The 17,161-nt window shown below is 46.4% G+C and overlaps 1 long non-coding RNA gene across 1 annotated transcript in view; it reads right to left on the bottom strand.

Annotated features, from left to right (window-relative positions):
- The window catches only part of LOC142498476 (uncharacterized), a 125,464-nt gene that overhangs the window by 107,344 nt on the left and 959 nt on the right, over positions 1 to 17,161 (bottom strand). The gene's annotated exons all lie outside the window — the stretch shown is intronic.

Genomic DNA, 17,161 nt, shown 5'->3' on the forward strand with positions numbered 1-17,161 from the left:
GTTTATGTAACATAGGCAGAAATACAGTATACTGTGGGCCTCATGCAGTAAGCGGCGGAAAGGCAATTCTCGCCACTTTCCCGCCTAAAAAGCCTATCCGTATTCAGAAAGGGGCCAGAAAGTGGCGAGATTCAAAAAAAACGCCAGTTTGGCTGGCGGTTTTTTTGTTTCCGCCGGTGGCGGGGCGAGAAGGCACTTTCCGCCTAAAAATCCAACTTTTTCCGCCATGCTGTATTCTAGTAGAGGCGAGTAGCTAAGCGGAGCTATTCGCCCCTCTAGAATGGCGTTTTGCTGGCGGATCAGCCACGCAAGAAAAAGATGGCAAGTTGCTGCTCAGAGGCAGCGGATGAGTGGCGGATCGGCACTTAGAAAAAATTCAGTCCTTTTTCCTGGCTGGGATTGATGTCGGGGGTCTCCGGAGCTGATACCATTAATATCAGCACCGGGCCCCCCCGGCAGGCATCCGAGGCAGGAAAAATGCATTTAAAGCCCACTTCATTACCTTAGCGATTAACCGCTAAGGCAATGAAGGGGTTAAAGAGCCGTGCCAGGTTTATTGTGGGTAGCGGGGGTGGGTGAAGGGGGTATTTGGCCCTTGTTTGTTTAGGGTTTGCGGGGGGGTTGCGGGTGCACTTAACCCCTTCACGACCGTAGCGGTTAATACCGCTATGGTCATGAAGGGGTTAAGGCCTCCCGCTACCCACACGCAAGCCCTAAACAACCACCGTTGGGGCTAATACCCCCTTCACCCACCCCCACTACCCACAAAAATAAAAACTACACACACCAGCCCCACACTAACTATATATATATATATATATATATATGACCCCAACAACACCTATACCCCCCTAACATACAGTATAGTAATGGGCACAATGACTATTATCCACAAATGGATAATAGTGCAGTTGTCCATTTAAAATACATACACAACAATAAAGACATTAAATACATATAGCACTCACCCATGTGCGGCTGCCACGATGAAGGCCATCCTCATCTTCATCCTGCCCATGCCCCATCCGCTTCTGCAAAACAGACACAAGAATTAAAACATCCAATGTAATGTCCCCTAACCACTTAATCACCATAGCGGTTATTAACCGCTACAGTCATTAAGGGGTTAACCCACCATCACCCACATACCCTCCCCCACTAACCCCCCCCAACCCTAAGGCCTAACCACCCTCACCCACTACCCACAGGGGAGTCCTACCAAATACCCTTGGGGCCAATACCCCCTCCCCCAGCACATACAGTACAATAATGTGCCAAATAAATATTATCCACATAGGGATAATAAATTATTTGGCCATTATTAAACACATTAAATACCGTAATAAAGTAAAGAAAATTGTACTAACCTCATCAATAAGAAGGCTCCGTCGCCAGCATCCTCCTTGGGGTCCGTTGCCAAAATAATAAATAGCCAATACATCTCAATTACATTAACATACCAATGAACCCCTTAATCACCTTATCGGGCACTAACCTCAAAGGTAATTAAGGGGTTAAGCCATCCTGCAATGGCAACACCACTTATGCATAACATCCTCAATGAATTAAAAAGCAATTTCCTACACAAATCTCATGTAATCATTTAACCTGAAGCCTCAAAAGCCACTTAAAACATTGCATTTACAGTGTATACATGTAGCATAACATGTAAACTACATGTACACGCTGCAAATCAATGTTAACAATACAGTAATCCAACACAAATAGCCAGACATCACAAGAAGTATATTATGTAAGCAAATAAAGTCACCATCAATGAATAAACACACATGAATTACATCCCTAAACAATTAAAATACCATCCCTACCAATTACACAATTAACTATAGCTATCGTAACATACAAAAAAGGACACCAACAATTACAATATACTAAAGCAAGCCTCTCCATAACCTACAGTACAGCATAAAGCCCAAAACTTACATCTCTCTAATAATAAAATACATTTAACACAAATCTATGCATACCAGCATAGCCACAATCATTTACAATAAAGAAAATCAAGCTTTTACAAAACTATCATTTCTTACCCTGTATGTATATATCTCTCTAGACGTACATACATACATACATACAGTGGCAAGAAATGATATGCATAAAAAAAATTAACACATGAAAAAGCAAAAAAAAACACAGTTACATTAAATACATTTCTTTATTTAACTTACCATTACTTGCCCCCACCGACTCCCGTTGCTCAGCTTACTCATGAACCAATCCAAGAACAGGAACCCATAAAATAAAAAAACATAAAATAATAAACATTCAAATAATAAAACACGACAATCCAGGGGTCTTCTAGTTGTAATCCATCTTCATCTGTATTGTTCTACCTTCTTCCGTGGTCTTCTTGCCGTCCGGTGCCACGCCCTGGTCTTCTTTCTTCAGTAGGAGGTCCTTCCTCCTCGGCGTCTGGCTTCAAAATGAGACGACATAGGCTTTTAAAAGCCTATGACGTCACATTTTCGTCATATGGTTCCCACGGCCCTGATTGGGCCGTGAAAACCATGTGTTTTGGCCGATGTAAAAAAAAATTATGACGTCACTTAAAGGCAATGACAGCACAGCCAATCAGAATGGCTTTGCTTCAATTGCCTTTAAGATGACGTCATGAAAAGACACATGGCCGGACTCACATGGTACGGCAGCCAATCAGAGCGTGGGAAGTCTATCCCTACTCTGATTGGATCAAGTACCATGTGACAGAGGCTTGGGGAAGAACGGATATGACGTCATTGAAAGCATCTGTCACATGGTACTTGAACCAATCAGAGTAGGGATAGACTTCCCACGCTCTGATTGGCTGCCGTACCATGTGAGTCCGGCCATGTGTCTTTTCATGACGTCATCTTAAAGGCAATTGAAGCAAAGCCATTCTGATTGGCTGTGCTGTCATTGCCTTTAAGTGACGTCATCATTTTTGTTTACATCGGCCAAAACACATGTTTTCATGGCCCAATCAGGGCCGTGGGAACCATATGACGAAAATGTAACGTCATAGGCTTTTAAAAGCCTATGTCGTCTCATTTTGAAGCCAGACGCCGAGGAGGAAGGACCTCCTACTGAAGAAAGAAAACCAGGGCGTGGCACCGGACAGCAAGAAGACCCCGGAAGAAGGTAGAAGAATACAGATGAAGATGGATTACAACTAGAAGACCCCTGGATTGTCGTGTTTTATTATTTTAATGTTTATTATTTTATGTTTTTTTATTTTATGGGTTCCTGTTCGTGGATTGGTTCGTGAGTAAGCTGAGCAACGGGAGTCGGTGGGGGCAAGTAATGGTAAGTTAAATAAAGAAATGTATTTAATGTAACTGTGGTTTTTTTTTCGTTTTCATGTGTTAATTTTTTTTTATGCATATCATTTCTTGCCACTGTATGTATGTATGTACGTCTAGAGAGATATATACATACAGGGTAAGAAATGATAGTGTTGTTAAAGCTTGATTTTCTGTATTGTAAATGATTGTGGCTATGCTGCTATGCATAGATGTGTGTTAAATGTATTTTATTATTAGAGAGATGTAAGTTTTGGGCTTTATGCTGTACTGTAGGTTATGGAGAGGCTTGCTTTAGTATATTGTAATTGTTGGTGTCCTTTTTTGTATGTTTTGAACTTGTTCTCTGTTACGATAGCTATACAGGCATACCCCGGTTTAAGTACACTCACTTTAAGTACACTCGCGAGTAAGTACATCTCGCACAATAGGCAAACGGCAGCTCACGCACGCGCCAGTCAGCACGTCCTGAACAGCAATACCGGCTCCCTACCTGTAACGAAGGTGGGCGCAAGCGGGGAGACTATAGAGCCTGTTACAAATGCGTTATTTACACTGGCGACACACTTTATTCGAGCTCGGCTAGTCCCACGAATTCGGGTATACCCGGGTGTATTGAGGTTTGTGACTGTTTTCTGCCCGAGTGCATTGAGGTATTTTCCAGGCAGGGATTGAAGCATTTTATTCCCGCTGGCTGCAATACTGCACAGTATATATATATATATACTGCATTACAATTCATGAATTTATGCCATCTGGTAGACACGCGAAGCATTGCAGCCTATTAAATCCTAATCATTATCATTTAACAGATCAGCCGCCCATCAACCAGGCATGAACCCAGGCTGGGAAGGCAAACGCAACGGGGCTTGTCAGAGGTGAGGAGCGGCGCATTCCAGGTATCTGCCAGGTACATACTGGGTATTTGCTCGAATAAAGTGTGTCGGTGCAGTACATCAGTTATGCACGTATATGACGATTGCAGTACAGTACATGCATCGATAAGTGGGGAAAAGGCAGTGCTTCACATTAAGTACATTTTCGCTTTACATACATGCTCCGGTCTCCATTGCGTACGTTAATGTGGGGTATGCCTGTAGTTAATTGTGTAATTGGTATGGATGGTATTTTAATTGTTTAGGGATGTAATTCATGTATGTTTATTCATTGATGGTGACTTTATTTGCTTACATAATATACTTCTTGTGATGTCAGGCTATTTGAGTTGGATTACTGTATTGTTAACATTGATTTGCAGCGTGTACATGTAGTTTACATGTTATGCTACATGTATACACTGTAAATGCAATGTTTTAAGTGGCATTTGAGGCTTCAGATTGAATGATTATATGAGATTTGCGTAGGAAATTGCTTTTTAATTCATTGAGGATGTTATGCATAAGTGGTGTTGCCATTGCAGGATGGCTTCACCCCTTAATTACCTTTGAGGATAGTACCCGATAAGATGATTAAGGGGTTCATTGGTATGTTAATGTAATTGAGATGTATTGGCTATTTATTATTTTGGCAACGGACCCCAAGGAGGATGCTGGCGACGGAGCCTTCTTATTGATGAGGTTAGTACAATTTTCTTTACTTTATTACGGTATTTAATGTGTTTAATAATGGCCAAATAATTTATTATCCCTATGTGGATAATATTTATTTGGCACATTATTGTACTGTATGTGCTGGGGGAGGGGGTATTGGCCCCAAGGGTATTTGGTAGGACTCCCCTGTGGGTAGTGGGTGAGGGTGGTTAGGCCTTAGGGTTGGGGGGGGTTAGTGGGGGAGGGTATGTGGGTGATGGTGGGTTAACCCCTTAATGACTGTAGCGGTTAATAACCGCTATGGTGATTAAGGGGTTAGGGGACATTACATTGGATGTTTTAATTCTTGTGTCTGTTTTGCAGAAGCGGATGGGGCATGGGCAGGATGAAGATGAGGATGGCCTTCATCGTGGCAGCCGCACATGGGTGAGTGCTATATGTATTTAATGTCTTTATTGTTGTGTATGTATTTTAAATGGATAACTGCACTATTATCCATTTGTGGATAATAGTAATGTTGCCCATTACTGTATTGTATGTTGTGTATTGCAATGTTTATTGGGGGCATTTGTCCCCATAAAACATGCTATTATGCGTTAACCCCTTCATTACCTTAGCGGCTTTCCGCTATGGTAATGAAGCAGCATTAATGTATTTTAATAATATTGTGCGGGAGCAGGGGGCCCCCTGAGCTGAACCGCATGTATTTGTAGCTCAGAGACCCCCTGCTTCCCGAGTTACAGGCCCCGGTTTGGGGCATCGGTTACAGTGTGGACGCCATGTTTGTTGCGGGCACGTAGCGTATGGGACGCTATAAACATGGCGGCGACACTGCCCATCTGATCACACATACCGGGGCCTGCAACTCGGGAAGCAGGGGGTCCCTGGTCCACAAAGTGATGCGGTTCAGCTCGGGGGACCCCCTGCTCACTGTACAGTATTATTAAATAAATATTCATGCTGCTTCGCTACCGTAGCAGATACCCTGTAAGGTAAGGAACGAGTCTTTATTGATATGTGTGTTTTACTCATAGTGTAGATGTGCAGAGGGTCTCCGGAGCTGAAGCGCTTTTGTTTTAGGTCCGGGGACCCCCTGCTTCCCAAGATACAGGCCCCTTTAGGGGGTGTCGGTATCCCTCTGCTTTGTTTACATGCCGCGGTCACGTGATCGGGACCTTTAAATGCAGAGGGATACCGGCACCTCATAAAGGGGCCTGTATCTCGGGTAGCAGGGGGTCCCCCGACCTGAAACCAATGCGGTTCAGCTCCGGAGACCCCATGCACATGTACACTATGAATAAAAGTTGTTTTAAAAATAATTTTTATTGTGCTGATGTTTGCGCCGAGAGAGCAGCGGATCTCTCTGCTGCAAACACAACTTGGCAGGGGACGGCTTCTCGGCAGTTTCTCGCCAGGCAGCCGTCCCGCCACCGGTTACACGCCATTTCATCAAATGGTGGTGGCTAATTCATTCACCAGGGATTCGCCCCTTACAGCATACAGCCAGTTTAACACGCCAAAAACATGGCTAATTGCTAAACTGACTAATGCTTTTTTCCGCCGCTTACTGCATGAGGCCCTGTATATCAAAGTACCCCCATCTGGATCAACGTGTGGTTTGGGGAGTGTCAGTTTTGGGAGTTAGGAAGTAGTTATGCCCTGCACAGATTACCCAGAAACGTTGTAACTTTTGTGCTAGAGAGCAGTAGATGTCTAGATTATATCTAACCCCCTTTTAAAATTGTTTTCAAATTTCTCCAAAAAACGGATTCTGAAATCAAACGGAGTTGAATCCAGCTACACTGATACTGTTAGTCTTTTTTTCCCCATTTTTTATACTTTTCAATATATTTGAGTGCCGATAAAAACCATTGTTGTTTCTGTATTGTATGTAAGCCTATTGGTGAAGGATGTGGTTCTGAATTCAAGTGCAAAAGAAATAAGATTAAAAAAAAAATTGTGAGCGCAGGTTCTTTCTGGGTTTTTTAGCCAATAAACCTACTTACAGACAGGTGTTTCACCCTTTTGAGTCTCATCAGTGTTTTAACCCATGCTGTGCTGAAAAGGCTGTGTAATACAACAGACAAAAGCTTATAGGGATCCATGTTGAAATGGACAACAAGCAAAAAGTGACACATGTGAGTGCTCATTTGCATGCCATTTCCCAGAATCCTTAGCTACAGATGAAGCATTATATGCTAAGAGATAATGAGTGTAGGGATGCAGACCTGTTTGAGATGTGAATGTGCTCATAAGTGGTATTTGTATTTGCTGTACAGTGGAATGTATCAAATTCTGCATCTCTAGAAGTTATTATTTACACATTTCGTAAAGTCAAAACTTTCTAGATAAAAGTCTAACATAGGTAACAAAACTTAATAGTTCTCCCAAACCAGCAGCCTGCGCTAGGCGCTCTTTAGCAGGATAGCCCAACCGGCAAAGTACATACAGTACAATGCAACATGGGGGCAATAACAAGTGAACCCAATAATGGAATGACTCTACCACTGCGCTTTTCGCTCACATATGAGCTTCATCAGGTGGAAATGAACATCATCTACATCAGCCTTTAAATACACTCTTCAAAAAGGGGGTGGATAAACATCACTAATTGAAGTAATAATTTAACCCCTTCAATGCATGTTGTCGAATGAAAAACCCAATAAAGTACATATTGGAATCAAAACGTAATGACATAGCATTAACCCAGACGACAAATAACTAACTAACAATAAAAAGAAAAAGTAAAAGAGGAAAAAGAAATAAATAAAGTGGTGGGAAAGGGAGGGAGGGGGAAAGGAGGAAAGAATAAAAGGAGAAAAAGAGGAGGGGATTGATATGAGGAGGGAAAAGGGGTTGGAGAATGAAAAGAAGGGGATGAGGAAAAGGGAAAAGGGGGGGAAGAGGGGAAGATTGGAGAGGGGGGAAAGAGGGAGGGGGAGGGGAAAGAGGGAGGAGGAGGGGGAGGGGAAAGAAGGAGGGGGGAGGGGAAAGGGGGAAAATGGGGAGAATGAAGGTAGGGAAAAGGGGGGAACAAGTGAAGGGGGAGGGGGAAAGAAAGGAAAAAAGGAGAGGGAAGCCGGGGGAGGGGAGGGGGGAAGAGGGGGCAGAAAGGGGGAAGGGTATGGCAGAACAACAGTGATACTAGAATCATCCCTTGACTATTTGAGAAACGTCATTCTCCCCCTTTATCCCCCCTCTCCCCATCCCCCTCCCTCTTTCCCCACCTCCTCTACCCCCCCTCCAATCTTCCCCCCTCCAATCATCCCCTTCTTTTCATTCTCCAACCCCTTTGCTGCAAACAAATTACACTATTAGATTGATTGACAGTCCCTCCCGTAGCTCCTTCCTCCACCCCTCATTTGCTGACGCGTGCATCACGTGACACGTCAGAACTGCAAAATACGGGAGCAGGTAGCGCTGGCAGGCTGACGCGTCACAGCACATAGTCAGCTGTGCAGTGAGGAGGGACTGGGACCGGCTCGGGAGGCTATCGGGAGATTGTGAGTAGCGAGCACGCCGTTGCGCGTGCCGCCGGAAGCAGCGGAGCCTCGGCCTTATGCTGCCTTGCGCGAACCCGGAAATAGCTTAGTGAGGCTGTGAGACGTGAAGTCTCAGCTGTTCCCAGCACGTGGGAACATGAGCCTCTGCCAGCAGATGCCGCCGAGCTAGACACTCACGGAGCAGGGACACAAGGAGATTGACTCACTGGATTTCATTGTATCACAGATCTTTTTATTATGTAAGTTGATATTTACATTTATCTGCTTTGTTTAATACAATTCTTTCACCCTTGGTGCGCTTTTGTGTTTTTTTCTTTCTATGATTGGTCCATCTACAGATTTATCTTTTGGTGGACATTTGTAGAGGAGGGGAATACCTCCACGCACAAGAGCTGCGAGAGGGGAGAGCTGACCATTTTCAAAGTGCATAAAGAAGCAAGAGCGCGGATCAAAATCTCCATATCTGGTACTTTGGAACACCAATTTATTGAGTGTTACTTCATTATCCCCATTTGTATCATGCTGCATTATCCAGAGAACCCCTCTAAATTCTCTACTTCCATTTGAGGGTCCTGGATAGACCCTTAGGGTTGAGCAGCAGTTGCAGGTCTTCGCAGTAGTGAACCTGTATTAAGAGTGCGCGTAGGAGTCCCGTATAGTATACGGTAGAATCAAAACCGTTTATTATTTCGCCTTCTATTGTCAGAGAGAGCGCCATAGTTTCTTTCACCACTACCTACTTTTAGTGGATATTGCAAGTATTAATTCTTTAACACACATGTTATAATTAAAATAGTTTAGCCTTGTTTACTATTCATATTTCATGTTCCAGACTTCAAACTCTATTCCCCCCCATACTATGTCCTGTGGCACTTTCACCACCCCCAACCTTTTTTCTCTCTCCTTCCGCTCCCCTTTCTCCCACCTTATACAGCTGTATTATGGCTGAATCTAATACTAGTATAAGGCTCCAGGTGCGTAGGGAGGAGATAAAGCAAAAACACAAATGGCGAACAGAATCACGCAGGTCCCTATTAGCACGCACTCATGATGCACAAGTATAATTAACAAGGATACATATCCATTAATTTCAACCAAAATTCCCACTACCCCAATAAGGGTATATCAACAATAACAGACAGACAGTCTGTATAAAAACAGAAAATAACAAAACTTTAATGTTGACAGATAGTCACTGTAACAGGGGAGTTATCCCTGTTCAGGAAATGTGCCTCTAATCCAGCAGTGTGGTGGTTAACTGCTGGTAGTCAATTATCCAACACCACCTGCTTGATTAGCTTCTTAGAAAAGCCTGTCTTTTGAGACAGGAAGGGAGATTGTTCCTGAGTCTCACAAGTTGTGATACTGACCATGGGGACAGATGTCTTGATCCTGCCAGAAGAAACAGCAGAGCTGCTTGCAAGACACAGGGGAAAGCATCTCTAAATCTGAATGCTGATAGATCCTGAGAAAAGGCATCAACTCAGGAAAGAGAGAAGCCTTCCCCACTACAGCTACCAGAGAGACAGATAAGACTTTCTTTTGGAACTGTTATGTATCTGTATATATGTTTATATTTTGGGGCTGGTGAATAGCTTAGCTAACCAACCCAGTCAGAGAGGGCTGAGCTACATGTGTAGATAGTCTCCAAAGCGGACATAGGTTTTTGTTTGGCTTATTTGCATATGTTTTTGCTGTGTTTAAAAAGCCTTATTTAATTTCACCTTAACAAGTCTCCCTTGCATACCTCTGCGCACGTCCTCCTACATATGGTGTCAGAAGTGGGATTGAGGTGGTCCTTGAAGTTAAAAGGGGCCCGGAGATTGCCTGTGAAAATTTTTGTGATTTTTGCCTACAAACAGCCTGAGCAACATAAACAAAGGATCTCATGCAGCAGAGACCAGAGTTAAAGGGACACACCCAGGCAGGAAATCTATACTGCACTAAAATTTACAAAACCACAGATGGACTCTTTTCCCAGATTCCAAGAGGAGAGAGAGAGAGAATGCGTGCACAGTACTGCTGATAGTGTAAAATTTACCCAAGAAAAAGAAAAGTCTACAGAGATGCCTCTGAGAGCTACGACCTCTGCAAGCAAAATATGCCCACCTGTAGGACTACCACAATTAGGGGTTCTAGCAAATACAGTGGTAACAGCTGCAATAGCGCCTCCTGAGGTCAGGAAGAAAATTACACCTGATAGCCCCAAAAAGGAGGACAAGATGCAGCATTCCTGTAATGAACCCTACCCCATGGAAGAATGCCTCTGTCAGATAATGCCCCAACACTCAACCCCAAAACTGATAATATCAGAAGGGTGCAGCTGCAACACCACAATGTCAGCAGTGTCTGGTATACGACCGTATCTCCAAGCAGAGTGACGAAATCTCCCACCACCACTGTCCTGAACACCGTCCCAATCGCAGGCACCACAACTGTGACGTCACTGCACCCATGCCATTTCGTGTCTGTAGACACTTCTTCAGGGGGAGGAGCTACTTACCAGTCGCATCGTGCGGAAAATATACCCTACAGAGTGGGTGGGACAAATGTAGCAGACCAATCACAATAATGGTCTGATACAATTGGTAACAGCTGTTTTAGTGACACAATCTATCCCTTAATAGGTAAGTAAACCAAAACAGATACAAACAGACAAAAACAAACTTAAAGAGGTATGTATGAAAAATAAACCTAACTAGCAGTATGATGTAACTCGGGTGTAAGGAGAAACAAGGTTCCTAGTAATGATCTTGTTTGACATAACAGGGCAACACATCGTGATTATTGTAGGAATGTACTGCAATCCTTGGTGATCAAAGGATGGAGGGAATGTAGGTGGAAGTCGTAAATCAGTAACTTAGGACTGTACTGGCCTGCGCGACCCGCCCCAAAGGGGTCAAAACAGATCTCTAAGTTTAAATTAAACTGTATACCCACATCCCTCTACCCCAAACAACACATCAACGATGGACAAGATGAACACAGTACATCCTAGATGAATGATGAGTCAATGAAGCCCTCATTCAAGCCTGATGGTGCTTTCGTATTCAGTGTGTATCCACCTACATTCATGTTGCAATAATTTACAATCCCAGTCACCCTTGCGGGGACCCCAGGGTACGTGTTTGATTCCAATAAATGATAAGACACCTATCTCGCCCCCATGTATATCATTTACATGACGCACTATGGGTGTATCCCGTCCATTGCGGACCGAGCCAAGATGTTCCAAGACTAACTTTGAGGGGCCTTTGTGTCTCACCAACATACTGTTTCTTACACACACATGTTATCAAGTAAATAACCCACTTGTGAGACAGTTAATGAATGTCTTGATGGGAAATGTGTGGGAATTGTTGGAGTCTGAAAAGTATTGAGATTTAATAATAGAGGGGCATGGCTTACAATGGCCACAGGGATAAAATCCCTTTGGTTTGGGTCCTAACCAAGTCCTGGTACGTACGTTTTTAAAGTGGCTATGTACCAGGATATCACGGATATTCCTGATCCGCCTGCATACCATATTGGGGGTTGACTTAAGAACCTTCTGTAGGTTTTTGTCTTGTGACAAGATGTGCCAATGTCTTGACAGACTCTGTCGTCTCAGTCCCCACTTGTCATTATTGGTACTGATAAATCTAATAACAGTATCCCCCAAAGGTTCAGGAACTCGATGTTGCCCAAAGAGTGTGTGTCTGGGTGTTAACACTGCGGTACACCCATTTCAATACTGTATTACTGTACCCTCTCTCTATAAAACGTTTCTTCATGTCTACTGCCTGTAGTTGAAATTCAGTGGTAGTAGAACAGTTGCGTCTTAAACGTAAGAATTGGGTGATAGGGATACTGTTGACCATATAGGACGGGTGATGGCTGGTAGCCAAAAGAAGGCTATTGGTAGACGTAGGTTTCCAGAAGATGGTACTTTCAAGATTGCCCTCCCTATTTTTAGTAATAGTAATATCCAGAAAGTTAATACTATGGGCACTTGATTGATAAGTGAGTTTCAGATTAATAGCATTGGTATTTAGCAGATTAATGAACCGTATCAGTAGATCTTCCGTGCCATCCCTCAAAAATAGTATATCATCTATATACCTTATCCAGATCAGCACATGTGCCGTAAACTCAACATACTCATCCATGAGCACCACCGTCTCCTCCCACCATCCCAAATATAAGTTTGCGTAGGTGGGAGCACAGGCAGTGCCCATGGCGGTACCCTGTACCTGATGGTAAATTTTCTCATTAAATAAAAAGAAATTATTCGTAAGTGTAAATTGAAGTAGTTTCATAACAAATGTATTATGTTGACTCGAATGTGTATCCCGTGCCCTGAGAAAATGTGAGACGAGTTTTATTTACAACTTTGTGGGACAGCTATGGGGACACAATTTGCATCTTCTTTTGCTATTCTTTATATGGGATGGTGGGAGTCTATACACATACGGGGAGCCGATGTTTCTCCTCCACAGTTACTACTGTGGAGGAGATACATCGATGACATCCTCGTTGTTTGGAATAGGGATAATGCCTCTTTTCAAGCCTTTGTTAATCGCATTAACACCAATGAATTTAATTTGAAGTTCACTGGTGAAATCAACGGGGACAACATCAATTCTTTGGACTTGGCAATATACATCCAGAATGACTGTATCTGTACTAAAACATTCTTTAAGAGCACGAAGGTCAACTCATATTTACATCCCACCAGCGGACATGAGCGGAGATGTATTAATAACATCCCCTTTAGCCAATTCTTTTGAATTAGGCGTAACTGTGCGGATGATGATACATTTTATGAACAATCTAACTTTCTTAGTGAGAGATTTAAACAGAAGGGATACAATGAACATCTAGTAGATAGTGCCCTACAGCAGCGTTTTCCAAATGGGGTTCCGCAGAACCCTGGGGTTCTGTGGAGCAGTCCCAGGGGTTCCGCCGACGGACGGGCCACCTGCACTCACTGTGCTGGATTTTCCCTCAAACAAGCAGTCTGTCTGTAGCTGCAATGTCTCATTCAACCATTAGGTGGCGCTGTGCTGCACAGCTCATGCAGGACCTTTCCTGCCTTGCTGCATGCAGCATGATAAGGTGAGTGAGTGCGTGACATGGAGAGGTGGGAGGGGGACACACACTGGGGGAAGGTGAGAGAGACACTAGAGGGAAGGGAGAGACACACTGGAGGGAAGGAAGAGACACACACTGGAGGGAATGGAGAGGCACACACTGGAGGGAATGGCGAGAGAGACACACTGGGGAGGGAGAGTGAGAGAGACACACACTGGGTGTGGGAGAGTGAGAGACACATACTGGGTGTGGGAGAGTGAGAGACACACACACACTGGGTGTAGGAGAGAGACAGACACACTGGGGGAGGGAGAGTGACACACACTTGGGGAGGGAGAGTGAGAGAGACACACTAGCGGAGGGAGAGTGAGAGAGACATACACTGGGGGAGGGAGAGTGAGAGAGACACACACTGGGGGAGAGAGAGTGAGGGAGACACACACTGTGGGAGGGAGAGTGGGACACACTGGCTGGACAGAGAGAGACACTGGGGGGAGGGAGCGACACACTGGCTGGAGGGAGAGAGATATTGGGAGGAGGGAGCGGTGGGGGTCTTTTAAAAATGTATTGGGGCGGTGGCGGTCTTTTAAATATGTGGAGGGAGGGAGACAGACACACTGGGGGAGGAAGAGTTAGAGAGACACACACTGGGGGAGGGAGAGTTAGAGAGACACACTGGGGGGAGGAAGGGACACACTGGCTGGAGGGAGAGAGACACTGGGGGGAGGGAGCGGTGGGTGTCTTTTAAAAATGTATTGGGGCGGTGGGGTCTTTTAAAAATGTGGAGGGAGGGAGAGAGACACACTGGGGGAGTGAGAGAGACACATTGGGGGAGGAAGGGTCACCTTTTGACTCATTTCAGAGACTACCATGTATTGTATGTCTTTTTTATATAGCAAAAAACAAGATAGGTAGCGCTAACTAAAAATGAATATGGTGGTACAATATGATAAATCATATATATATATGAATATATATATATATATATATGTATATATATATATATATACAGTGTTCGACAAATCACCCAAAAACCTACTCGCCCAACCAAAAAATCTACTCGCCACCTAGTCCCGCCCCCAACCCCGCCCCTAGTCCCGCCCCCAACCCTGCTTTAAAATAAAATATATAAATAAAATACATTTAATAAATTCCTAGTCAGAACAACATTCGTTTTTGACAAATGTATTTATTGTATTACATTATACTACAATTAGTCCTTGTTACATGTGTGTGTGTAAATGTCGGATCTAGAATTAAAAGCCTGGTGTGAATGACTAGTTTCCTGAACCCCTTAACCAGTGTCTGGATGCCCCCGCTTCACAATATCTAAAGCAGCAATACCACCTGGGATCTTACCTGATCCGCAGTCCCTCAATGTCCAGGTACGCTCATTCCCGCAATGTTATACATTGGGGAGGTGTTCCCTACCTGTCTTCTGGGTTAGGGGGGGTTCCGATGTCTTCCGTGTGAAGCTTGAGCCAGATCTGGAAGAAAGCAGTATAGGGTAGTTAAGATTTCGGTGTAGTATAGGGCAGTTAAGATATATAGGGTAAATAAGAGATCCAGATCCAGAGTGTAAGTGACTGAGAGAGAGAGTGTGAGGGAGAGAGAGAGAGTGTAGGGGAGAGAGAGAGAGAGAGAGAGAGAGAGAGAGAGAGAGGGGGAGAGAGAGAGAGTGGCGGGAGAGAGAGAGTGTGGGGGAGAGAGAGAGAGTGTGGGGGAGACAGAGAGAGAGTGGGGAGAGAGAGAGAGAGTGTGGGGGAGAGAGAGAGAGTGTGGGGGAGAGAGAGAGAGTGTGGGGGAGAGAGAGAGAGTGTGGGGGAGAGAGAGAGTGTGGGGGAGAGAGAGAGTGTGGGGGAGAGAGAGTGTGGGGGAGAGAGAGTGTGGGGGAGAGAGAGTGTGGGGGAGAGAGAGTGTGGGGGAAAGAGAGTGTGGGGGAGAGAGTGTGGGGGAGAGAGTGTGGGGAGAGAGAGAGAGAGTGGGGAGAGAGAGAGAGTGGGGAAAGAGAGAGAGAGAGTGGGGAGAGAGAGAGAGTGGGGAGAGAGAGAGAGTGTGGGGAGAGAGAGAGAGTGTGGGGGAGAGAGTGTGGGGGAGAGAGGGAGAGAGGGAGAGAGTGTGGGGGAGAGAGAGAGAGAGTGTGGGGGGGGAGAGAGAGAGAGTGTGGGGGAGAGAGAGAGAGTGTGGGGGAGAGAAAGAGAGTGTGGGGGAGAGAGAGAGTGTGGGGGGGGGAGAGAGCGTGTGGGGGGAGAGAGAGAGTGTGGGGGGAGAGAGAGAGTGTGGGGGAGACAGAGGAGAGAAATGGTGGGTGACACACACAGAGGGTGGGTGATACACAGAGAGAGAGAGGCTGGGTGAGTGACTGGCTGGGTGAGTGGTTTGCTGGGTGAGTGGCTGGGTGGGGCAGGGGTGACTGGGTGGGTGGGTGAGTGACTGACACTGACTGGGGGTGGGGGGGTGACTGACACTGACTGGGGGTGGGGGGGTGACTGACACTGACTGGGGGTGGGTGGGTGAGTGACTGACACTGACTGGGGGTGGGGGTGACTGACACTGACTGAGGGTGGGGGGGTGACTGACACTGACTGGGGGTGGGGGGGTGACTGACACTGACTGGGGGTGGGGGGGTGACTGACACTGACTGGGGGTGGGGGGGTGACTGACACTGACTGGGGGTGGGGGGGTGAGTGAGTGACTGACACAGACTGGGGGTGGGGGTGACTGACACTGACTGGGGGTGGGGGGGTGACTGACACTGACTGGGGGTGGGGGGGTGACTGACACTGACTGGAGGTGGGGGGTGACTGACACTGACTGGGGGTGGGGGGGTGACTGACACTGACTGGGGGTGGGGGGTGACTGACACTGACTGGGGGGTGACTGACAGGGGGGGTGACTGACTGGGGGGGTTTACTGACTGGTGGGGGTTACTGACTGGGGGGGGAGGTTACTGATTGGGGGGAGGTTACTGATTGGGGGGGTACCTCTGGTGTCACACACATACACATACTCCCATACACACATACATTCATTCACACACACACACACACACACACACACACATTCTCCCCCGTAAACCCCCCCCCCACACACACACACACATACACATTCTCACACACACACAGGGGAGGAAAGGCCGCGACCAGCACCACGCTCCTCCCCCACCAACCCGCGCCCATCTCCCGCTCGTGTGGGGGGCAGGCCGACATCCCCCCCCCAATCAGCAGGGTGGGTGGGAGGCACGTGGCGAGGTATCCCCCACTGGGCTCCCCAGGTGACAGTCAGCCCCGCCGTGACCACCACTGCCCTGCTCCCCTCGCCGGCATGTCACAGTGCACGGCCAAGCTGCAGGCTGCTTCTTCCCCCCCAGCCCGCGGCGGCATGGGAGGCACGTGGTGAGGGCCGAGCCCCCCCCCCCGCAAGCCAACCGGGCTGCAGCAGCTGGGACCTCCCGCCCCGGACATCGATCGGTGGATCGAGGGGAAGGGGACAGGAGGAGGGGAAGGGGACAGGAGCAGGAGGAGGGGAAGGGAACAGGAGCAGGGGACAGGAGCAGGGGAAGGGGACAGGAGGAGGGGACAGGAGCAGGGGACAGGAGGAGGGGAAGGGGACAGGAGCAGGAGGAGGGGACAGGGCACAGGAGCAGGGGACAGGAGGAGGGGAAGGGGACAGGAGCATGGGACAGGAGAGCTGCCGCCGTGGGGAGTAGGGAGCCATGTGGGGACCAGGGGGATCG

The sequence above is a fragment of the Ascaphus truei genome, chromosome 7 (genome assembly GCF_040206685.1).
Source record: "Ascaphus truei isolate aAscTru1 chromosome 7, aAscTru1.hap1, whole genome shotgun sequence".
Lineage (NCBI taxonomy): Eukaryota > Metazoa > Chordata > Amphibia > Anura > Ascaphidae > Ascaphus > Ascaphus truei.